This window comes from Vicugna pacos, chromosome 2 (assembly GCF_048564905.1).
Source record: "Vicugna pacos chromosome 2, VicPac4, whole genome shotgun sequence".
NCBI lineage: Eukaryota > Metazoa > Chordata > Mammalia > Artiodactyla > Camelidae > Vicugna > Vicugna pacos.
The window spans coordinates 2,284,761-2,310,018 of NC_132988.1; the positions used below are offsets into that span (position 1 = coordinate 2,284,761).

The 25,258-nt window shown below is 45.3% G+C and overlaps 1 long non-coding RNA gene across 1 annotated transcript; it reads right to left on the reverse strand.

The window, feature by feature from the left end:
* Nucleotides 1-13,816: 13,816 nt before the first annotated feature.
* LOC140700686 (uncharacterized) lies at nt 13,817-18,230 on the reverse strand. Its single transcript, XR_012079212.1, has 2 exons — nt 17,936-18,230; nt 13,817-14,641 (listed from the first exon to the last, which is right to left on the reverse strand). It is a non-coding gene; the product is annotated as an uncharacterized lncRNA (long non-coding RNA).
* Between the last annotated feature and the right edge of the window lie 7,028 nt (nt 18,231-25,258).

Below are 25,258 nucleotides of genomic sequence, written 5' to 3' on the forward strand. Positions count from 1 at the left end.
ACCAATTGTTTGAATATCATTTGTGAATAGGTAACCCCTTCCTCACTCATCCCTAGTGACATCCTAAAATACGTCATTTCTATGTACATGTGCTCAATCTGGCTGTCCCTGTGATAACAGACTGTCTGGATACTTGTAAACTTATAATAGTCTTGTTATCCAGTAGGACAAATCATTTTACCTCATGCTTCATCAGGATTACGGTGGCTACTTTTTGCCATTTGCTTTCTCATGTAAACTTTTATATAATTCATCCATATTTCCCTGTCATTCTCCTTGGCCTAACGTATAGTCAGATAGAATATAAATCTGCTGTAAGTAGTGGAATTGAGCAAATCAGGGTAGTTCTCATTTAAGGTGACTATTCATTACAAGTTAAAGGCTGCCATAGGCTAGATCCTTACAAGTAAACGTGTTACAGATCATGTAGGGAGAGAATTATGGCATCTATTACTTAATTACCTGTTTCACAATTACTTATATTTGTACCTCTTTTTTTCTTGATCTCATTCTCTGTTTCAGGTACGTTGCTGGAGCCTGAAGATTTCTAACAAGGAAAAGAAGTTACGTTACCTAAGGGAACTCACAGTCGGCTAGCCGTTGATGAGTGAGTATCTGACGTCACAGGGAGAGGCCCTGAAAGAGGCCGGGCTTGGTTCTGTCCTTGTTGACTTTCTGCTGTAGCCAGGCTGTTACCATAGATTTGCCTTGGTTATTTGAGAAACACAAGATACATCCAGCCCGAGCCGTGAGTCATAATGCCGTCGGAAAGCCTTGAGAATATCTGTCCATAAGAATGTAGGCAAATGACTCTGCCACCCAGAAAATGGAGTCTCACCATCCCTTTCACTCTGACGTTTAAGAAAGGGAAACACCCAGACTGAATGCAGTAGGGCAGCTGCCCTTAGCATTTAAGGGTCCAAAGAGGAAAGATCCCAAGCCCCCAGGAAAAGTGGACCAAAAGGAAGGAGGTTAGAGTTCTGATACCACACGCACATACCCAGCCCTCAAGTCTGAGTTCTATCCTCCACTGCAATAAGTTGTCTTGTGAATAAAGGATGGACTTCTTTGAATAGACCCTGAACCAGTAGTGTCAAGACATGAACAGGAGTAGATGACCCAAGATGACCTTCCTTTGTGCATCTCTGATCAGCTGCTGTATTTAAAAAAAAAAACCCTCTTATATTAATAGCTAATCATGAGGCACTGCATGCGATATATCTTCTCTGTTGGTCTTTGAATATATCTTTCCGAAGCCAGCTGTGACTCAGCCATCAGCATTCCCTAACACCTATACGACAGGAGAAACCTCTTACTGGTGCACCTAAATATTCCCTGGGAGGAATCAGAGAAAGATTTATGGAAAAGGTAAACCTTGGGCAAAGAATTGAAGAACAAATGGGGATTTTTGAGGTGATCAATAGAGGAGGGAATTCTTGGTAAAGGAGGCAGCTTACAAAAAGTTCAGTGCTAGAAAAGAATAAAGGAGGAACCAAAAGAGGTTTACTAAGAGTAGTAGGGTATGAGAATGACCAACTAAATAAAAGGCAAATTTTGAAGTACCATGTATATGATGCATACAAAGGTGAACTGTTAAAGAATTTTGCACATGGATGTGAATATTCACATACGCGTTTGAGAAAGTCTACTCTGATAGTGGTTTGGAGAATGAATGAATGAGGATAAGGAATAGTGTGGCAGGCAGAATAATAGCCCAACAAAGATGTTTGCATCCTAGTCCCCTGAACCTGTGAATATGTTACCTTACATGACAGACACAATTTTGCAGATGTTTTTAAGTTTAGGGTCTTGAAATGGGGAAATTATTCTGGACTGTCCAGGTGGGAAAAAGGGGATATAAAAGTGATACAATGTGAAAATGATTCAATGTATTGTTGCTGGGGTTTAAGAAGGAGCCAGAGAGCCATGAGCCAAGAAATGCTCTTGCCCTCTAGAGAGCTGAACAGGCAAGAAGAGGGGTTCTTCCCTGGAACCCCCAGGAAGAAGGTAGCCCTTCTGAAACCTTGACTTTAGCCCAGTGAGACCCAGGTTGGACTTTTAACCTGAGAACTGTAAGAAAATTCACTTGTTTGTATAGTTTTAAGCACGTGGTTTGTAGTAACTTGTTACAGTAGCCGTAGACAACTAATACAGATGGCGCAAGTGCTGGCAGAGAGGGAAATGGGGAAGCCGCCATGACCCACATCCAGGGAAATATTTCATGGAAAATGGTCTTTCATTTTGACAAATGTAAGTTTCCCTTGGAAAGAGTAAATACAGGCAGAATTTGTCCTAATGATTAAATTTTCCAGAAGGACGTGAAACATAATTTGCTTTGAACAAGGATGAATTACCCATTTGCAGTCAATATCCTTCAGTGAAGAGCAGTGTTCCTTTAGACCTGGAGTGAATGGGGCAGCAGGTAAAAAAATGACCAGCTGTCTAGAACTTTGAGGTCTAGAAGAAAATGTCTTTTAATTAAATTAGTGGGCAACTTACCTGATCTTTTAAAGACAGAATTTTTAAAATTCACTATTAAACAAAGACATGTCATTACTGGTTAATAATCTCTCTGTAAAGGATAATATTTTCCCATGGTTGACTTTAATGGAGTTCCCACACATCTTGTGGCGTGAACCTTAGGTCATGGGCTACCACGTCAGTTCTTCAAAAGACTATTTTATTGTTTCAATTTATAGATTTTAAGGAAAGAACTATACTACAGCTTAGGAGTTGTGACGACCTGCATTCAAATCCTGGCTCTACTGAGTTCCTGGCTCAATGACTTTGGGTGAGTAGCTGAATCTTCTCGGGCTGTTTTCTCATTTGTTAATTAGTTGAGAATATTGGTAAGGTCGTGTGGCAATTGTAAATAAGGCTGCTTTGAACATTGGCGTCCATGTATTTTTTCAAATTAGTGTTTTTGTTTTCTCTGGATATATATCCAGCAGTGGAAGTGATGTATCATATGGTAGTTCTATTTTCAGTCATTTAAGGAAAGTCTATCCTTTTTTCTACAGTGGCTGGACCAATTTACGATCCCAGCAACAGTATACTAGTGTCCCCTCTTCTCCATATCCTTACTAGCAGGTGTTACTTGTAGATGTTTTGATGATAGCCACTGTGACAGGTGAGCGGTGGTACCTCACTGTGGTCTTGATTTGCATTTCTCTAATGATTAGCAGTGTTGAACATTTTGTCGTGTCTGTTGGCCATTTGTTTGTCTTTGGAAAAATGTCTAATCATGTGTTCTGCCCATATTTAAGCTGGTTGGGTTTTTTTTGATATTGAACTGTACATGCTGCTTATACATTTTGGATATTAACCCCTTATTGGTCATATTATTTGGAAATATTTTCTCCCATTCAGTGGGCTGTGTTTTCATTTTGTCCATAGTTTCCTTTGATGTGCAAAAATTTTAAGTTTAATTAGGTCCCATTTGTTTATTTTTGCTTATATTTCTTTCGCCTTAGGAGACAGATCTAAAAAAATGCTGCTACAAATTATGTTGAAGGGCGCTCTGCCTGTGTTCTCTTCAAGAAGTTTAATGGTTTCCGATCTAACATTTAGATCTTTAATCCATTTTGAGCTTAAACTAAAAACTGAAAGTGTTTTATCAAATCTAAACAGATCCTAAAAGAGGTGTTAACAGGGTCTGCTCTAAGCAGAAAAGAAAAGGCTATAAACCAAGAAGTGTCTATAAAAAAGGAAAAATCCCACTAGTAGAGGCAAATATATGGTAAAGGCCAAGGATCCACCACTTAAATCACCAAGAACAAAGAGGAATAGAAACAGATACATAAGATAAAGTAGAACTACAATGAACAGTAAAGAGACAAACATGAAGATGTAACATGTAACATTAAACACGGGAAGTGTGTGGGAAGGGAGTAAAAGATGCAAATATTTTAGAACTTGTTTGACCTTGAAAGGACTGCCTGTTTAAAACAAACACAGTTATAGACCAGCATGTATGAAGCCCATGGTAACCGCAAATCAAACACAAAAGAGAAAGGAACACAAGCATGCCACTAAAGAAAATCATCAAACTACAAGGGAAGAAAAGAAACAAAAAAAGAACAGGGAAGAACTACACAAACAGCTGGAAAACAAGTAATAAAATGGCAATGAGTGCATACTTGATAATTACTTTAAATGTCGATGGGCTAAATGCTCTGATCAAAAGACATAACTGGATTAAAAAAAAAAGACCTTTCTATATGCTGCTTACAAGAAACTGACTTCAGACTAAAGAAATATTTAGACCAAAATTGAGAGGATGGAAAAAGCCATTTCATACAAGTGGAAACAACAAGAAAGTGGAGGTAGCAATACTCACATCAGGAAAAAATTAGACTTTAAGACAGTCAGTTACAAGAGACTGAAAAGGACATTCTATTATGGTAATGGGATCCACACAAGAAGAAGAAATTAGCAGCAGTTAGCATACATGCACCCAATACAGGAGCACCTAAATACAGAGAGCAAGTATTAACAGACGGTAGAGGGAGAAGCTGACAACAATCCAATAACAGTAGGAGACTTTCACACCCCACATACATCAATAGACAGATCATCCAGACAGAAAATCAGTAAGGCAACATTGGTATTAAATGACACAATAAACCAGTTGGGCTTAAAAAGTTCTTTGTCTGTATACCTTTTATTTTATGTTTTTATCTTTTTTTTCATTTTTTGCATTAGCTAGAACTTCAGTATTGTGTTGAATAGGAGTGGTGAGAGTGGACATCCTTGCCTAGTTCCCAGTCTTAGTGGGAACACAACTAGTTCCTCACAATTAAGTGTAATTTGAACTGTATATTTTGAGAGTGTTTTAAGTGGAGGTACTGGGTATTGAACCCAGGACCTCATGCATGCTAAGCATGTGCTCTACCACTGAGCTATAGCCCCACTCCCTAGGATAGTTTTTAAAATCAGGTTAAAGACGTTTCCCTTTATTTTCAGTTTGCTGGTAGATTTTACAGTAAATGGATGTTGGGTTTTTTTTACAAACGCTTCCTGCATTTTTTGATATGGTCATGTAATTTTCTTTTCCCATAGATGTGATAGATCACATTAATTTATTTTGGAATGTGGAAGCAGCTTTACATAATGGGGATAAATCATACTTCGTCATGGTATATACTTCTTTTGCTAATATTTTGTTGAGGATATTTGCATCTGTGTTCACAAGATACATTGGCCTGCAGTTTTCCTTTATTGTAATGTCTTTTTCTGGTTTTGGTATTAAGGGACTGTTGGCCTCAAGATTGAATTAGAAATTGTCCGCTCACACACTTTTTTGGGGGGGAGGTTTATTCTGGAGCAGTTTGTAGAGAATTGGTATTAACGTCTTTAAATGTTTCATAGAATTCACTGGTAAACCCATCTGGGCTTGTTAGATTCTTTTTGTAAGATTATTAATTACTCATTCTATTTACTTAATAGTTAAAAGTCTGTTCAGATTTTCTCTTTCTCTTTGTGAGTTTTGGTAGATTTCAGGAAATTGGTCTATTTTATCTACGTTATCAAACTTTGAAACATAGGTTTGTTCTTTGTGTTATTTTACTATCCTTTTAGTGTCCATGTGATCGGTAGTGATGGTGCCTCTTTCCTTTCTGGTATTAACAATTTGTATTTTTGTCTTTTCTTTTGTGGAGAGTGTTTACCAGGCTAGAGGTTTTTCAATTTTATCAGTCTTTTTAAAGTATTAGATTTTGATTTCATTAGCTTTTTCTATTGAGTTTCTTTCTTTCTTTTTTTAGTTTTATTGATTCCTAACTATTTTTTAAATTATTTCTTTTCTTCATCTTACATCGGATTTAATTTTCTCTTTCCCAGTTTCCTAAGGGCAAAAGATTAGATTATACATTTAGATATTTCTTCTTTTTAATTATATGCATTTTATGCCTTGAATTTTTCTTTTAAGTAATGCCTTCACTGTATCTCATAAGTTTTGATAGTGTGTTTTCATTTAGTTTAAAATATTTCTTAAATTTCTCTTGAGACTTCTTTGATCCAGGTGTTATTTAAAAATGTGTCATTTAATCTCCAAGTATTTTGGGATTTTCCTAGCTCTCTGTTACTAACTTCTTGAGTTATTCTGTGGTCTGAGAATACATATGGTTTATCTTTGTCTAAATTTGTTAAGATGTGTTTTATGGCTCAGACACTCGTATATCTTGGTGAATTGCATGTAAACTTGAGAAGGATGTGTATTTTGCTGTTGTAAGTTGGCATATTCTATTGATACTAATTAAATCCCATTGATTGATGCTGTTGTTCAGTTCAAGTATATCCCTGCAGATTTTCTGCTGGTTGGATATGTCAGTTACTAATCAAAGGGTGTTGTCTCCATCCCCAACTATAACAGTGGATTTGCCTATTTCTCCTTGCAGTTCTATCAGGTTTTGCCCTGTGTATTTTGGTGCTGTGTTGTCAAATGCATACACATGTAGAATTGGTATGCTTTCTTGGAGAATTGATTTCTTTTTCACTATGTAATTTCTCTCTTTGTCCCTAAAAATGTTTCTTTCTCTGAAGCTTCTATTGTCTGAATTTAATATGGTTACTTCAGCTGTCTTTGTATTTGTGTTAGCATGGTGTATTTACTTCTATCCCTTAATGTGTGTATGTATTGAATCTTGTTTTTTGTTAATTCACTCTGTGTATTTATTTACTTACTTACTTACTTACTTACTGAAGTACCATCAGTTATATTGTGTCAATTTCTGGCGTACAGCATGATGTCTCAGGCATGAATATACACACATATATTCATTTTCATATTTTTTTCATTAAAGGTCATTACAAGATATTGAACATAGTTCCCTGTGCTATACAACAAAAACTTTTTAAAATCTATTTTTATATATAGTGGCTATCATTTGTAAATCTCAAACTCCTAAATTTATCCCTTCCCATCCCTTTCGCCAGTAACCATAAGATTGTTTACTATGTCTGCGAGTCTGTTTCTACTCTGTAGATGAGTTCATAGTGGCCTTTTTTAAAGATTCCACACATGAGTGGTATCATATGGTATTTTTCTTTCTCTTTCTGGCATACTTCACTTAGAATGATGATCTTTAGGTCCATCCATTTGCTGCAAATGGCATTATTTTATTCTTTTTTATGGCTGAATAGTATTCCATCGTATAAGTATACCACAGCTTCTTTATCCAGTCTTCTATCAATGGACATTTAGGTTGCTTCCATGTTTTGGCTATTACACTCTGTGTATTTAAACACTGACATTTACAGTGATTATTGATATAGTTGATTTAATATCTACCATATTGGTAACTTTTCAACTAGTTGCCTTTTTATAAATATTATAAATACCTTTTTTTTTTGCTTTAGTCATCCAGTCTCTGTTTTCTCTAGTTTTAATTGAACATTTTCAATGTTTCTTTCCTTTCTTAGAATATAAACTATACTTTTTTCTAACTTATTTTAAAACCATTTTTGAGGTATGATTGACATAGAAAAAGTGATACATATTTAATTTATATAAATTGATGAGTTTTAAGATAAGAATATACTCATAAAACTTTCATCACAATCAAGGCCATAAACATACCCATCACCTCCCAAAGTTCTCTCTCACCTCCTTTATGATTATTTGTCTGTATGGTAAGATCGTTTAACATATGATCTACCCTCTTGACAAAATTTAAGTGTAAAATAAAATGTTGTTAGCTATAGGTACTATGTTACATCATAAAATCTCCAGAATTTATTTATCTTAAATAACTGAAACGTTGTACAGTTTAACCATTACCCCCTTAATCGCCACTCTCATCAATCATGTCAACTACCATTCCACTTTCTGCTTCTATGAGTTTGACTATTTTAGATTCCCCATATAAGTGAGCTCACCCAGTATTTCTCTTTCTGTGTCTAGCTTGGTTCATGATCCATCTATGTTATTGCAAATGGAAGGATTCCTTATTTTAAGGCTGAATATTTTATTGTATGTATATATCATTTTGTAATCCATTTATCCACCAATGGACACGTAAATTGTTCCCGTATCTTGGTTATTGTGAACAACGTTGCAATGACCATAGGAGTGCAGCTATCTCTTTGAGATCCTAATTTCAATTTCCTTGGATAAATATGCAGTAGTGGTACTGCTGGACTATATGGTAGCCTTATTTTTAATTTTTTAAAGAACTTCCATATGACTTTCCATGCTATTACACCAATGTAATAAGGTAAGCCCTCTGTTCTTACAGAGTTTCAGGCAGCTTTTCTTAAGTACTTCCTTGGTTGCTGAAAGCTTTTGGTTAGTTTCCAGAACTCAAAGTTTATTGTGATAGTTTTGCTAGTTTAGTCATGATTTCCTGGAGGCATAAATGTCTGGATTTTCTCACTCTGCCATTTTGCTCCTCTTTCTGTTTTGAAGGACAGTTTGCTGCATATAGAATTCTTGGTTGACTCCTTTTCAGCCTTTGAATATGTCATCCCCTTGCGTTCTGGCCTCTGGTCTCTGATGAAAAACCAGCTGTTAACATCATCGCAGGTACATCTTACGTGAATGAGTCCCTTCTCTCTTGCTGCTTTCGAGGCTTTCTCCGCCTTTTGGTAGTTTCATTTTCCTAGGTGTAAATCTCCTTGACTTTAACCTTCTTGTATTCATTCATTTGAGTTCCTTAGAACTGCAGATTAATATTTTCCATCAAATTTGGAAAGTTTGGGCCACTGTTTCTTTAAATATTCTTTCCACCCCTTTCTGTCCCGCCTGTCTTTTGGGGACTCCCATTTTGGGCTTGCTGGTACACACAGTTGTGTTTCACAGATGCGAGACTCTGTGCACTTTCCCTTACTTCTTTCTCCTTCTGTGTGTCAGACCAGATAATCTCAACCAACTTATCTCTAAGCGTTCTGCTTCTTTCTTCTGCCCACTCAGTCTGCTGTGGAGCTACCATACTGAACTTTCCCAATTCACTCATTCTCCTTTTCAACTTCAGAAGTTCTCTTTGATAATATTTTATGATTTCCATGTTTATTTGGATTCTCTACCTGGTGTGACATCATTCTTGTGCCCTCCTTTAGTTCTTTAGACCCCAAACCAGGTCTCACATTAGTTCCCAGGACATATTTTTAACAGCTGATTTAATGTCTTTGCCTGTTAGTGCAATGTCTCTGATTCCTCAAAGAGAATTTCTATTGGCTATTTTTTACTGTGTGATGGGCAAAACTTCCCTGCTTCGGGGTATCTCATAACTTTTCTTGAAAACTGGGCCTTTTAAATAGCATAAAACATGGCAGCCCTGAAAGCCAGATTGTTCCCCTGCTTCAAAGGAGGTGTTTTTCTTTCTGTTCTTTGTTATTGTTGTGGTTTGTTTGGTTTTGACTTTCCTAAAATTCATGATGTAAAGCTGTATTCTCTGTTACATGCGGTCACTAAGGTCTCTGTTCAGTGGCCTCGGCGGCCCACTAACGACGTAACAGAAATTCCCCTCAATGTCCTGAGCTGGCAGGTCTCCAGCCAGGGCGGGGTCCTGGTGTGTGTTGATGTCGCTGTCCTGCTCTGGCCTCCCCCTCTCTTCCTGCATGGAGCACCCCCCAGTGGACACAGAGGAGAGAGCTGGGCCCTCCCAGGGTCTCCTGGGCAACGTGTGTGGGGTCGTCTATTCCCTGGAGTGTGCTGGGGCCCTGTGGCCAGGTCACCCCTCAGATTTTCTTTTTGTTACCATGGTGGGCTTCCTGTCTGCCCCCATGCTACTGCTTCTTCAGGCAGCTATTATGTTAAGCAATTGCACTAATGCTACTGATTTTTTCCAACAAAAGCCCTGGGGGAAGAATGTTTCCACTGAGCAAGTTCTGAGTCAGGTCAAATAAAGGCAAGTCCTTGAGGGAGGTTTCCAGAGAATGGACAGATGTGTCAAATAGTGGCCACACAAGGCATGGGCCCTGGGGAGCTTCAGACCCACCTGCCCCCTGGGAGCTGCACAGCTCTTCGTTTTCAAGGGTCTGGCCAACTTGGTGGAGGAGGGGTGGGATAGGAAAATTGAACCACCACAGAGATCTGACCCACATACAGCCATTTTTCTTGAATTAAAATCACCTTGTATTGCTGCAAGACTTCAGTTAATTTCTAGAATACTGGAAAAGTTGAATTTGTAAATTTTGCCAGTATTCTCAGTGCTTTTATGGAAGGACAGATTTTACTCCGCCAATCAGGGAATGCTGTTTAATCTGCACGTGGAAAGTTAAAAATAAGGTTTCCTTACCTAGGAAACGGTGGCCGACTAGTAAAATGTGTGGTAGTTAGGGAATACTAAACTGGTAGAGAAGGAGCAAATCTAGAAGGGCTGATGGATGAAGAACAAAGAAAACATCAACTTAGACAAACACCGTGACCCCAAGCCGAGCCTCAGTGGTGCGACTGCCACGGGACCCACCGTGTGCCCGGCTGGGAGACGCTTCTAGAGAGCGGCTGTCTGGGTGCGAGTGACCCTGAGGTGAACATCACCGCCCTCCCCATCCCGCCCCTGGCCAGTGTCAGAAGAAAACCCCTTCCTCTTGCTATTGACTAGTCAATGCTAATGCCACCAGTTGGCAAAAGAGATGTTTACAATGTCCAGTTTCTGTATCACAGAGCAAGGCCAGGAAAGGGACGTTTGGGTCAGAGAGGCTGTATGTTGGCAGTACATAACCAGCATAGCCATCTTTTGATACAAAAATGCAATCCTCTGTGATGCGTCCTGCTCTGGCCCCTCTGTCCTCCATGCAGAAGCCAGCGCTCGGGGAGCAACTCCCTAACCTCCGCTTCTTCATCCAAATGATGCCTCAGGGCTCATCACACACAAGCCGTAGACTCAGAAGCCTCCATCCTGTTAGTGACTTTCAAGCTTCTCTTTTGTCATTTTATTTGCATAGGTTCTTTGAATGTGTGAGTTTTGATTTAGTATTTTGCACCTCAAGTCCAGTCAAGCTGAGTCTACGGCCACTCAGTGAAATGCAGCTCGGGGACTGGCAGGTTGACTCCGCCCCGTTATGTGCAGGTTGGGAGATAAGCCCCGAAGTGCAGCCGAGCCCCAGGGGACGCACTCTGGACGCGGGGCTCAGGGAGCCCTCGGGACAGCAAACAGGGCACCAGCGCGGCTGCCCCCGGCTCCTAAGGTTTCTGGGAGCAAGAATCTCCTGACACGAACATTTACTAACTTTGCTTGTTCGAGGCATCATCTTTCATACCAGTGCCTAGCGCAATGTTCATTACAAAGCAAAGAACTGGTTTTGGGAAACCGTGAAAACTAAATACATTGACTACCTAGCGGGAGTTTGGCTATACAAAGGGCACCCGATTGTATCAAGACTAGTATGTCCTGAATGTCCTTGTCATCTTGATTATTTTGACGTGGTTTCCTTTTACTCTCCATCTAAGAATATGACGTGAACCACCCTAGTTCATTGGAATTTTAGAGGGGAAAGTAATATAAAATGTACTTTTCTGGATTATGAAATGCAGGCAGCAGAATGAAGAAGGAACAGGAACAAACCCCTTCCCATTAGAAAGTCATTTGGACTCTTGGACATCTCTGCCGTGCGCTCAGAAACTCATGCGGGCCGTGTGCTGGGCCAGTCTGCAGCCTTTGCTTTTGTGGAAAGAAGGGTCAATTTTGTTGGGGCTGTGCAGGTGGAACAAGAGTAGAAAGAGGAAATTTTAAATGACTACATGAAATTTCTGCAGTTGACAGATGAGCTGGTACCCAGAAAGTTAGGTTTTCATGGGAAGCGGCACCTCTTAGAAGATTCCCAGGAGATAATTTTCACCCTCAAGGTGGAATTAGAAATGGAGCCTTTAGTTTCATGTCAGTCACGGAGATGCTGTGACCACAACCTCTGGAAACAGGGCTCACCTCAGAGGGCCCCCAACGCCCTGCCTTTCAGACTTCCAGTCGGCGGTGCCTGCCGAGCGCACTGGGTGGGACCTGGCCTGGGGCCACCTGAGGGCTCAGAGGATGACTTGTGGTTCCCCCAGAACAGCTGGCAGGTTTCCTGGTGGTGATTTTCACTGGGAGTATCGGAGGCCTGGAGGAATGATTTCAAAAATCACTTTGAGCTTTTTTTAAAGTTTAAAACCATTAGCTTCTACTGATGTCCTGATGATTAAATAGAAAATAGGATACAGACACCTGTGGGCTTTCCCACCCTCTTCTGCTCCAAAGAGGGGCGGGTTAGGGATGGGCCCAGGGTCTGAGCACAACTCTCGGTTACTGAAGCAGCCTGCTTTTCCCAGAGAAATCAGTGACCCAGAATGGCTCTGCTGCAGCAGCCCAGCCCAGCCCAGCCCAGTTTGGGGCTCAAGGGGTAACACAGGCCTGATGCCCTCGTGAGTGGCCGTGCCTTCCTTCACTGACAGCTGGATGGTAAACAGGCCTCCCCACATGCCTCCGACAGCCAGCAGGCACCACACCCGCCTTTGGAACAAGCTGTGTGCCACGGGCAGGAACGCCTTCTTGGAGATAGCAGGGTTGCAGGTTTCCAGAGCGCAGGCTGCGTTTCATCCGTGCTCACTTCACGCCAACTTTCAAACATCAAATGGCCAGTGCGACACCTGGGGACCCTATGACGTTACATTTGGGCCTTTTGTCTGCAGGGACATAGAACTCTCTATGGAAAATACGTTCTGCAAAAAAATGAACATCCTCACTTAAAATTAGCCAGGAGATAAGAATAACAGTTTTCCAGTTTTGTTCTTCAGAGAGAACGATTCTACCCTTAGCAAACTCAAGGGTGAAAATCCCTCCCCCCCGAAGAGGCCAGAGAATTGCTTTTTCGAGGCTCTATTAACTGCAGATTGAGCCCATGCAGAGATACACTGGCTTAGTGATGGAAGGTACTTCCAAGGTCTTCTGCAGTTGTTACTCCTGAGCTAACTCAATTCTGTGCCAGGTCTACCAATCCCACCCTTTAAATATCTGAAAAAGACTGTTAATGCCTTGTTCATTAATAGGCACCCTCAATTTCCTTTGAAGCAAGGATACTGCATGCAGAGAAGAAAAATCATATTGTAAAGTCAAACCATCTTTACACCTGCTTTCCCTTCACTGCTTCAAGAAAGTATCTGAAGGTTGACCTAAACTTTGGATTGAACACAGGCATTTTGGGACAAAGTGGCAATTTAAGTTGTGTATGGACATTAGCTCATCGTGGGTCTGAGCCCCAAGTTGTGCCTGGCCTTGAGGACTGTACTTATGTCCTCAGGTGGTGCCCACCTGGACACTTTCCTCGCACAGACTGACGGAAGTTCTGCATTGGGACTTCTTATCTGCACCTGTGAATTCAAGGTCCCTGTGTAATGCAGCTCAGATGCCACCTCGACCATGAGGCTCCCTCTGGCCAGGTAACCCCCTGGCCCCGGGGAGTCCCTTCAGATCTTCCTGAGGCCAGGGGTCCCCACCATCCGGAGCCCCACATCTCCTTTCTCAGCCCCTTTTTCTCACCCTGAAAATCTGGGGTCCTGCTTACACTAGGATTGTGGCGTCTTTCTCTGAGGCTCTCCTGAGCCCAGCTCCATTGTGAGGAAATGGGAGGAAATTGGTTTTATCCACCTTCCAAGGCTGTGGGTAGGGGAGAGGTGAAAACGGAGGAGCCACTGCACGTACCCCGTCCCACCTCCACAGGGCAGCTCTACAGTTAAAAGTCATTTCTGTTTGTTATTCCTGAGGACTGACACTCGGCAAAAATTTTTATTTCCCTTCAATCAGTTTTATATCTCCTAAGAGACATGATGTTTTACAAATATACACCATAAATTTGGCCTTCTCCCTAAACTTAAGAAGTTAAAAAGAAAATCAACTAACAATTATTAAGTAAAAGCCTGTTTTATAGTCTTTATTGCTGTGCTAAGCCTAAGCGGTATACAGCAAATCCCTTGCCAGAATTTATGAGACCAAAGATTAATCAGTAATACAAAGAAACTGGTTTGTAACAATGTCGGGGAGCATCGCAGGGAGGGCCCCAGGAGCAGGCAGTGGGCTACGAAGGCGGGTAGCAGCCCTGCCAGAGCCCCCACCTCAGCCCTGTGTCACCCCCTTCTGTGTGAGTTCTCTGTATTTGAAGTGCAGAGACACCCTGAACCTCAATTCCACAAGCACCCTGTGGAAGTCAAGGGATTTCTTCCCTCATCCCTGCTCCAAACCCATTTTTCATATGCCTCCGTCACAGGTCTTCCTGCTTCCACTGCAAAGGAAACTTGTAATTTCCGGGATTATTCATCTTTTTTACCACCAAGCCACAGCATCTGCCGAACACACAATGGGCCTCCCGTGAGGGATAGAGGATCCAGTTGATTTCATCCAAGAGCTACAGTGACTAGAGATGGTTTCATGGAGGTGGGAGAGTTCCAACAGGGCTCTGAGGGTTCAGGATGAAAGCTGCCTGCTGGAAGCTACAGCAAAAGCATTCCAGTGCACAGTCCAGAGGGTGCAAAGGGGGCAGGCGGGGAGCAAAGGCGAGAGCATCCAACTGAAAACAAGAGCGGAGCAGCTGCAGAGGCCCCAGATCCAGGCAGCACCTCAGCTTGCTGTGTCGTTCTTGCAGTATGCAGATGACACTGAAGAATTCATGACTTCTCCACCTGTCATGGTGCAGCTCTGAGCCAGGACCAACTGGACCAGGAGACAAGGGTCTAGGAGAGATGACAGGGACCAGAATAGTCGACTGTGAGAAAGTGGCCAGCCTGGTAGTTAGGAAAAAATCATTTAGAAAAGCTGCCTTTAACTGAGGTTTGCATATTGTTACAGCGGATGCCTGTGCGTGCAGATGGGGAATATTTTCATGTGTTTACTTGCAGTGCCATAGAGACCAACATGCACAACGGTAACACCAAGACATGGGTATTTAAAAGAATTTAATGTTTAAACAGTTAGCACTGACGCTTTCACACAATTTATTAACAAAATCACATATCGTCTAAAAAAATAGCCAGGTCTAGTACGAGGAAAGACCTTGGAAGTGAACCCCAAGTCTTGGGTAACGTGGGCCATCTGAGATGCTTGCTTGACCAGAAATCCCTTAAAGATGGAACACTTGTCATAAACCCACAGGAAGGGTCAGCTGGTACCCAGCTTTCTGGGCCTCCACCTTACATTTATTTGGGACGGTGCGGGATGCTGTCCAAGTGGGTGGCCCTCCCAAATGCCCCAGAAGGACCAGCTGGTCATAGTCACACGATGCTGCATAAGTGCCTTGAGGCCTTCATGGTGCGCATGTGGCCTGTGTGCCCAGCTTGGCACGACCCCCTTGCCTCCCGCCCGATAGCTAAGCCCACATCATGGCCTGGAGCCTCTCCAGTGGGGACTGAGGACAAACAACATGGCATTCGCCCTCTGGCCCTTGGTTTCTAAGGCATCTGAGGGAGAGATTTGATGCTGAGTACTTCCCAAGGGCAGAGGAGGGTCATCGACAAACTTACTGGAGTGGATGTGGGGAAGTCCATTTAAATCATCAGTTGTTAAAAGCAGTTTGTCAAAACCGACACCGCTCAATGGAGAAGACACTGGCCTGGGTGCTGGTCTCTACTCTGACATAACCTGTGTGACACTGGAAAGTTTCTCAACCTCTCTGTGCTCCAAGCCCTCACCTGTGCGACAAGGACCTTGCTGAGTCATGCTGGAGCCCTCCCAGCTCTGAAAGACCAGGCAGTGCCTCTTGCTTCCCATGCACTGCAGTTGTCTCATCATCTTTTAAAAATTTTACATCAAATGTGCTCTTAACACTCCCTTAGCTTGTTCCCTCGAAGCGCACACAAAAGCCAAATCCAAACCCTGACATTGCTGAAGTTCTAATTAAAGATGCTGTTTTCCAGTTTTGTGGTTCCCTGCAAAACAAGCATTTAAGAGGGATAAAATAAGCCCTCAGGGAGTCACAGCTCCCTCCGGTCTCCCCAGGACTGCTCCTGGGCTGTGCTGGCAGAAGGGCTCTGCAGACAGAGGAGTGGAGTCTCCATGGAAGATGAAGAGCTGCAGGAACCCTCATCCCCGTGGCCCAGGCTGCCGCCTCGTGATGCTCGTTCGTGAATCTCCTGTTGCATTTGATGTGCTTGTTTGCAGGACCAAATGATCTCCAGTCTTCTTCAAGGTCAGATTTATGAATAAAACTATTCAACGTTTGTACGATGGACATAGGTGTGAACTTGATTTTTGTAGAATTTGGGTCAGTGGCTAGGGGATTTCTTACCACCTCATGTCCCTCCATTCTGCACAGCCCCAGCCTGCTCCTCCACACACAGGCTGTCTCTCCAGCCCCACTGGGTCCCTGGCTTTCGTCCTGCCCCTCCTCCTCCAGACTGGAATGTGGGACCTGGGGCCACACACAGTCCTGACACCACTCTTCCCAGACAGGCCCCTCCTGCCGATACTGGCAGAGGTTGTGCGGTCCCAGTGAGGCACCTAGCTGCTGGCAGGTCCATACATGCACCTTAAAGGGTGAGACAGTGAAAGTAAGGTCCTCTCTGCTTTCCTGGGAGTCAGCACAGCCCTCCACTCCCAGTGATTCTCTCTCCCTCCTGGTGATGGGACCACTGACGGCAGGCCCCGCGCACACACCCAGGGAGCCTCCAGGACTGGGGTCTTCCTTCCTTCCTTCCTGTGGGTGGTGTCCTTCCCCTCCAACCCTGTGGCTGCTGTCATCTGCAGGGGCTGGGATCTTCCAACTGGCATCTCATCCTCATCTGGCTCCCACTCCCCCACGTACAGCCCAGCCCCTAACACTAACCCCTAACACCTAACACTAACCCCTACCCCAAGTCCTAACCCTAACCCAAGCCTGAGCCAGAACCCCAACCCGAACGAGAACCCAAACTCTAACCCTATACCAAACCTTAACTTGACCCGACCCCTAACCCTAACCTTCTCCTCCTCCCTTAACCCTAACCCCAACCACAACCCCTAACCCTAACCCCAAACCTATCCCTAAACTTTGGCCCTGGTCCTAACCCCTAAACCTAACCCTATCCCTACCCCTAGCCTTAACCCTAACTCCTCTTCCTCCTCCTCCCTAACCCTAACCTTAGCAATAAGCCTAACCCTAAAACCCTAACCCTAAAACCACCCCCATCCCTAACCCCTCAGCCCTCACCTGAAACCCTAACCCTACCCCCAAATCCCTAAGCCTGATCCTGACCCCAACCCCAACACTAACACTAACCTTGAACACCAACCCCTACCCTAACCTTAACCCTAACCCAGAGCCTGCTCCTGCAGGAGGCCCCGGACTGGGTCCAGTTCCACCAGCCCTGCAGGGAGATCCTGTGCTGGCTTCTTGATGTGAATAGAAGGAGCCCCATCTTGGCGGTCCAGTCGGAGACTGGGCCTGGCCAGGGGTTGGGGGGCAGTAACGGGGAGAGGGAGGAGAGCAGGAGAATTGGGGCCGAGTGGTGTGGCCCCGCCCAGGGCCAATGGTAGTTTCGGTTGAGTGCGGACCCGACTGGTGGTGGGGTGGGGTCGCTGGGGATGGAGACCTGGCAGGGCCGGGCCCCACTGTCCGAGAGCTGTACAGCAGGAGACCCACCCCCAGCGTCCGCGTTGCGGGCGGGAGGAGGAGGGGCGCGCACGCGCAGACGCGCAGACGCCGGAACCCGCCCAGAGCGTGGGGAAGCTGGGCGAGAGCCCGGTGCTCCTGGACCGGCTCCCGGAGGAGGAATGCGGCTTAGGGTATGGGCCGCCGCGTGCCGTCGTCTCCGCTGCTGCTGCCGGGCAGGTAAGGGGGCGCTGGTGGGGGCGCCCAGGTCCGGGAGCCGGCGGGTGAGGCCTGGGCTGTGCCGCTGGGGAGGCGCACAGGGAGGGGTGCGGAGGTGAGGCCCAGGCCGCGCGTCCCGTTAGGACCCTGAGGCGGGTGGGGGTTCGCCGCCCTGGTTCGTGGTGCCCTCCCGCCTCCCCACGTTAGTCGTCCCTGAACGCCGCGTCTTCGCTGCCTCTCATACCCGGGTTTGGGAAAGCAGGTGCAGCTCCGGGAGGTGAGAGGGCTCTGGGCGGCCAGGGAGCACCTCCGACTGGCCCTCAGGCCACGGCCAGCTCCTGGAAGGCTGGTGCGTTCCTGTCGCGGGTCCCGGCGGTGGCCGCTGTGGGATGGAGGCTGCCCCGAGCGAGCCCCTGGATTTGTTCGCTATTCCTCCGCGGCCTGGACTGGGGCGGCCTCTGCTTTCCCATGTTCACAGGGTGCACGTCTGGCAGTTAGCCTGCCCCTGGGAGGCAGACGCGGTGCTGTCAGGGTGCGGGGGCGGCGGCGGCATCATCATCGGCGGCAGCGGGGAGAGGGGTTTGTCCCTGGGATCTTGTGGATTTGCTCCCATCTCCCCCGCGGTCTGAGGGCTGCCTCTGCTGCCCCAGGTTCGCGAGTCGCAGGTGACAGGTCAGTCTGCTCCGGGGAGGCGGGCGCGGTACCGGTCAGTGTGCCGGGGCGGCGGCAGCGATAGCGAGAAGTGGGAGCAAATCCCCGCGCTCGCACGGGGCAGCCCCAATCCCGCCATCGCTTCAGTAGCCCTCTGATGGCAGGGCGCCCGCCTTCCAGGAGCAGGCTGACCTGTAACCTGAGTCCCGCAAACCTGGGGCAGCAGAGGCTAAGTCCAGGGCAGGCCGGGGGAAGTTTGAAGCAAATCCACAGACTGGCAGGGGCAGACCCCTAACCCACCGCTGCCTCCGACCACACCGCGCCCCGCTCCAGGGAGCAGGCTGACCGGGGGATGTGCTTGGGGCAGCAGAGCCCGCCCCCAGGCTATGCCGCGGGGGAGATGGGGGCAAATCTCCCGGCTCACCAGGGGAAGCGCCCCTCTCCTCGCCGCTGCCCCAGGTTCGCGGGACACTGATATCCAGGACAGTGGGCTCCCAGGAAGCAGGAGCGGTGCAGTTAGAGGGCGGCGGCGGGGAGGGGGCTGCCCCCCGGGGAGTACGTGGACTTGCTCCCATCTCCTCCGGGGCCTGTCCTGGGGGCGGCCTGTGCTGCTCCAGGTTCAAAGCACGTGTGTCTTCATGTCAATCTGTTCCTGGGAGGAGGGCGCCGTGGGTCAGCAGCGAGCAAGGACTTTAGGAGGACTGGGCTCTAGCCTAGGATAACTAACTCTCCTCTCTTCTCTTGCTTCCTCAGTTGGTGGCTGTAGTGGCTTTTCCATTAGAGGTTATTACCAGATACTGAACATAGGTTTCTGTGCTACACAAAAGAAAATTTTTTAAAGTCTTTTTATATATAGTGACTAACATTTGTAAATTTCAAACTTCCACATTTATCCTTTCCCACTCCCTTTCCCTGGTAACTGTAAGATTGTTTACTAACTCTGCAAGTCTTCTTCTGTTTTGTAGGTGAGTTCATTAGTGTCTTTTTTTTAGATGGCACACACGACTGATATATGATATTTTTCTGTTTCTAGCTCACTTCACTTAGAATGATGATCTCTATGTCAAACCATGTTGCTGCAAACGGCATTATTTTATCCTTTTTATGGCAGAGTAGTATTCCATCGTATAAATATACCACATCTTTATCCAGTCATCTGTTGCTGAAAATTCAGTTAGGTTGCTTCCATGTCTTGGCTATTGTATATAGTGGTGCAGGTATCTTTTTGTATTTGAGTTCTCTCTGGATATATAGCAGAAATGGAATTGCTGGATCATAGGGTAAGTCTATTTTTAGTTTTTTGAGGAATTTCCATACTGTTTCCCATAATGGCTACACCAAACTACATTCCCATCAGCAGTATAAGAGGGTTCCCTTTTCTCCACACCCTCTCCAGCATTTATCTTCATGAACTTTTGAGTGATGGACATTCTGACTGGTGTGAGAAGTTACCTCATTGTAGTTTTGATTTGCATTTTTCTGATAATTAGTGATACTGAGCATTTGTTCATGTGCCTATTGATCATTCGTATGTCTTCACTGGAGAAATGCTTGTTTAGATCTTCTGCCCATTGTTGGATTGGGTTCTTGGTTTTTTGCTATTAAGCTTTATGAGCTGATTATATAATATGGAAATTAAGCCTTTGTCAGTTGAATCATTTACAAATATTTTCTCCCATTCTGAAGTTTGTCGTTTTGTTTTGCTTATGGTTTCCTTTGCTGTGCAGAAGCTTGTAAATAAGCTCAGTTAGGTCCCATTTGTTTGTTTATTTGTGCTTTTGTTTCTGTTGCTTGAGTAGACTGCCCTAGGAGAACCTTGCTGAGATGTATGTCCCACAATGTTTTGCCTTTGTTTTCTTCTAAGAGGTTTATAGTATCTTGTCTACATGTTCAAGTCTTTAAGCCATTTTGAATTTATTTTTGTGTACGGTATGAAGGAATATTCTAACTTCATTGATTTACATGCAGCTGTGCAGTTTTCCCTACACCGTTTGCTGAAGACACTGTCTACTTCATTGTATGTTCTCGCCTCCTTCGTCAAAGATTAATTGACCATACATGTGTGGGTTTACTTCTGGGCTCTCTATTCGGTTCCATGGATCCCTTATGTCTGTTTCTGTATCAGTACATGCTGTTCTGATTGTAGGTCTGTAGTGTTGTCTGAAGTCTGGGAGGGTTATTCCTCCAACTTCATTCTTTTTCTTCAGTTATGCTTTGGTAATTCCAGGTCTTTTGTGATCCATATAAATTTTAGGATAATTTGTTCTAATTCTGTGAAAAATGTCCTGGGTAATTTGATAGAGATCACATTAAATCTGTAGATTGCTTTGGGTAGTATGGCTGTTTTAACCATGTTAATTCTTACAATGCAAGAACATGGGGTAGCTTTCCATTTCTTTAGGTCTTCTTTAATTTCCTTAGTGAGTGGTTTGTAGGTCTCTGCATATGTCTTTCACTTCCTGGGCCAGATTTATTCCTAAGTATTTTATTTTTTTGAATGCAGTTTTAAAAGGAATTATTCCTTTCGTGTAAGGAATGTCACTGGTCTCTGAATGTTGATGTTGTGTCCTGCTACGTTGCTGAATTGTTTTATTAGCTCTAGTCGTTTCTGTTTGGAGCCTTAGGGTTTTCTATATATAGTATCATGTCATCCACACATATGACAGTTTTACCTCTTCTCTTCCAATTTAGATCCCTTTTATTTCTTTTTGTTGTCTTATTGCTCTGGCTAGGACTTCCAATACTACATTGAAGAGAAGTGGTGAGAGTGGGCATCTTTGTCTTCTTCCAGATTTTAGTGGAAAGGTTTTCAGCTTTTCTTGGCAGAGTATTTTGCTAGAGTATTATGCTGGCTGTGGGTTTATTATAAATAGCTTTTATTATGTTGAGATATGTTTCCTGTATACCCACTTTGGTAAGACCATGGGCTCAGTGCGTTCAGGGGGCTGGGATAACGGTAGCAGAGGTAATGGCGGCAGTGGGAGGAGAAGGGCTGCCCCTCTGGAGCCAGTCATTTGCTCCCATCTCCCCTGTGGCCGGGGCTGGGAGCAGCCTCTGCTGCCCCAGGTTCACTGGACCCTCGTCTTTAGGTCAGTCGCCTTCTAGGAGGCTGGCATGGTGGTGTCAGGGGACGGGGGTGGCAGGAGGGTGGCTTCCCCCTGCAAGCCCTTGGATTTAGTGCCATCTCCCTGTGGCCTGGCCTAGGGGCAGCCTCTGCTGCCCCAGGTTTGCAGGACTCACCTGTGTAGATCAGCCTGCTCTCTGGAGGCCTGTGAAGTTTGGTCAGGGAGTGAGGAAGACTGAGAGGTGGCAGCTTCGGTGGCAGGAGAAGGGGGCTGCCCTGTGCCTCCCTGTGGGTTTGCTCCCATCTCCCCAGGGGCCTGGCCTGGTGGTGGCCTCTGCTGCCCCAGGTTCCCTGGAGGCTTGTCCTCAGGTCATGCTGCTCCTGAGAGGCGGCGCTGTGCATTCAGTGTTTGGGGGCTGTAGCAGTGACAGCGAGAAATGGGAGCAAATACCTACTGTAGGGTGTGGCAGCCCCAATCCTGCTGTTGCCACTGCCGAGTGCCCTAAACCACCCCACGCCTGCCTCTCAGGAGCAGGCTGACAGGGAGAAGTGCTTTGCAAGCTGAGGAATTGCAGCTGCCTCCAGCCCTGCCTGCCCGTGCCCTGAGCCTGGGACAGCTGACCGTGTGTCTGCACACTGCTCAGGATCTTTGTTTGGTGGCTGTCACTATGGTGATTGGAGCTTGGAGTGCCCCGCCCGCGTGGGGTGAGGGGGTCAGCTCGGGTTAGGAGTGCACTCAGGGTGGGGGGAAAGGCTGAGGGTTGAAGGGCTTCTGGGAGTGGGGGGACCCAGCTGAGGGGTGGGCGGTAGTCCCAGGATGAAGGGTGAGGGGGACTATCTTGAGACGGTGGGGTGACCCTGGGTGGGGCATGAGGGGTCAGCATGGTGTGTGGGGAGTGTGAGGGCAGGGACCTCAGTGTAAGGAGAGGGAGCTTTGCCTTGGGGGTCCAGGTCAGGGACCAGGCCTGGCCAGAGGTGGGGAGGCAGTGACTGGGTGGGGGACTGCAAGCAGGGGAGTGGGGTTGGGGGGTGTGGCCTGGTCCAGGGCCCGTGGTGGTTCTGGTTGAGTATCAGGACCCAGTCGGTGGCGGGGTGGGGGCGTTAGGGTTGGTGGGGACCTGGAGGGGTGGGCCACAGGGTCGGCCCTCCCCACCACCCCTCCCCGCCCGGCCCCACCCAGCCCCACTCTCCTTGTCCCACACTGCAGGAACCCCAGCCGGAGCTTCCCCTCTGTGGTCCAGCAGAGGTGGGGCAGGTATGGAAGCCTGGACGTCTGAGCCCGCCCAGAGCAATGGAAGCTGGGCAGGAGCCTGGTTCTCCTGGACCGGCTACCCAAGGAGGAACATGGCCTGGGGGCTGGGCCGCCACTTTCTGTCGTCTCTGCTGACTTCACCAGGCAGGTAAGGGGGCGCTGGTTGGGGTGCGCAGGTCAGGGAGCCGGAGGGTGAGGCCTGGGCTGTGCAGCTGGGGAGGCTCACAGGGAGGGGTGTTGTGGGTGAGATCCAGGCCGCATGTCCTGTTAGGACCCTGAGGCGGGTCCGGTCCCCCGCCCTGGTTCATGGTGCCCCAGCTCCCTCATTAGTAGTCTTTGCTGCCGCTTATACTCGGGTTTGGGAAAGCAGGTGCAACTTCTGGAGGTGGGAGGCAGCCATACAGCCAGGGAGCACCTCCCACTGGCCCTCAGGTTATGGCCTTCCTGTGTAGGTGGACCAGCCTGGCCAGTGGAGGCCACCCCGGACCTTCTGTGTCATAGTTGACCTGGGGCAGAATAAGGGGCGAGGCCTGGGAGCTAGTCGCCCTGCCACCAAGATCAAAAGCTTTTGGCAAGTCTATTTTTAGTCTTTTGAGGAACGCCCCTACTGTTTCCCACAATGGCTGCACCAAACTGCATTCCCAGCAGCAGTGTAGGAGGCTTCCCTTTTCGCCACAGCCTCACCAGCATTTCTCCTTTGTGGACTTTTGAATGACAGCCTTTCTGACTGGTGTGAGGTGATATACTTTGTTGTAGTTTTGTTTTGCATTTCTCTGGTAATTAATGATACTGAGGATTTTTTCAGATGCCTGTTGGTCGTTTGTATGTCTTCACTGGAGAAAGGCGTGTTTAGTTCTGACCACTTTTGGATCGGATTAATTTTTGGTTATTCAGTTGTATGAGCTGTTTATGCATTCTGGAAATTAACCCCTTGTCAGTCTCATCTTTTGTGAATATTTTCTCCCATCTCGTAGGTTGTCCTTTTGTGTTGCTTATGGTTTCCTTTGCTGTGAAAAAGCTGATGAATTCAGTTTGGTCCGATTGGTTTGTGTATCTGTGCCTTCATGTCTGTTTGCTGGGGTGGACTGCCCTAGGAGAGCATTGCTGACGTGTGTGTCAGATGTTTTGCCTGTGTGTTCTTGAAAGAGGTGTGTAGTGTCTTGTCTTATGTTTAAGTCCTTAAGCGATTTTGAATTTATTTTTGTGCACGGTGTGAGGGAGTCTCCTAACTTCATTGATTTCCATGCAGCTGTCCAGTTTCCCCTGCGTCATTTGCTGAAGAGACTGTCTTTACTCCACTCTATGTTGTTCCTACCTCCTTTGTCGAAGATGAATTGACCAGAAGTTTGTGGGTTTTCGCTCTGGACTCTATTCTGTTCCTTTGATCCGTATGTCTGTTCTCCCCCCAATTTTTCCAGTTTTATTAGGTAGAATTATTACAGTTCGACTGCACATACATACTACATTGCAAGTAGATACATATATACAGTAAAGTGCACTTTTTTTTAGTTTACATAAATGTATTACTTACCATTTCTAAGAAGAGATTAGATTTTTAAACTTGCATAGTTATCAAAGGACTAAAGCCAACTACAAAATAAGAATCAACAGAATGCAGTAATACGATCATAAAAGACAGATGTGTTTACACATATTGAAGAAATCAAAATGAAAACTAGTCCATTTGTGGCCTTATTGTTATTATTTTTTGATTCCTCATATAAATGATATCATATGGCATTTTCCTTTCTTTTTCTGGCCCACTTAGAATGACAATCTTCAGGTCCAGGTTTTGTTTTAGTGAGGGCTTAGAGGCAAGACTGGACCCTGTGGTTGTTTTAGGAAAACCTGGTGGGTGAGGATGGACATGCTCATTGGGGTTGATGTCCACCATTGATTCTCCTGGAAGCTTTAGTGTGTTAGTTTCTTCATTGAGCTATCTTGACATCTTAGTATATGTCTGGAGGTTTTTTTTCTGTTATGCTGATGTACATATTTTTTCTTTCACTAATACCATACTGTCTTTATTACTTTAGCTTTATAAGAAGTCCTGAAATCAGACAGTACATGTCTTCCAACTTAGTTCTTTTTTAAAATTGTTTGTACTATTCTAGGTCTAGTCTTTAATTTCCTCCAGCAATGTTTTATATGTCTCAGAGTAGAGATCTTACACTTATTCTGTAGAATTAATTCCTGAATACTTAATATTTTGATGCCATTGTAAATGATATTTTCAAAATTACAGCTTCCAACTGTTCATTTCTAGGGTATAGAAGTATAGTTGACTTTTATGTATTGACTTTCTCTCTTGCAGCTTTGGGAAACTTACATATTATTTCAAATACCAGTGTTTTTTTTGGAGTTCTTATAATTGGTACTTTGATCATATCTATGAATGAAGAAAGTTTTACCTCCTCCTTTTATTCATATATAAGTATGTGTGTATGTATGTGTGTGTGTATAAATGTGTGTGCATATATATATATATATGCACATATATATATCTTTTATTTCTTTTTTTGCTTTATTTCACTAGACGGGTTCTCTAGTACATTTTGAATGGAAGTACTGTGAGATCTTGCTAAGTTCTCAATCTCAAG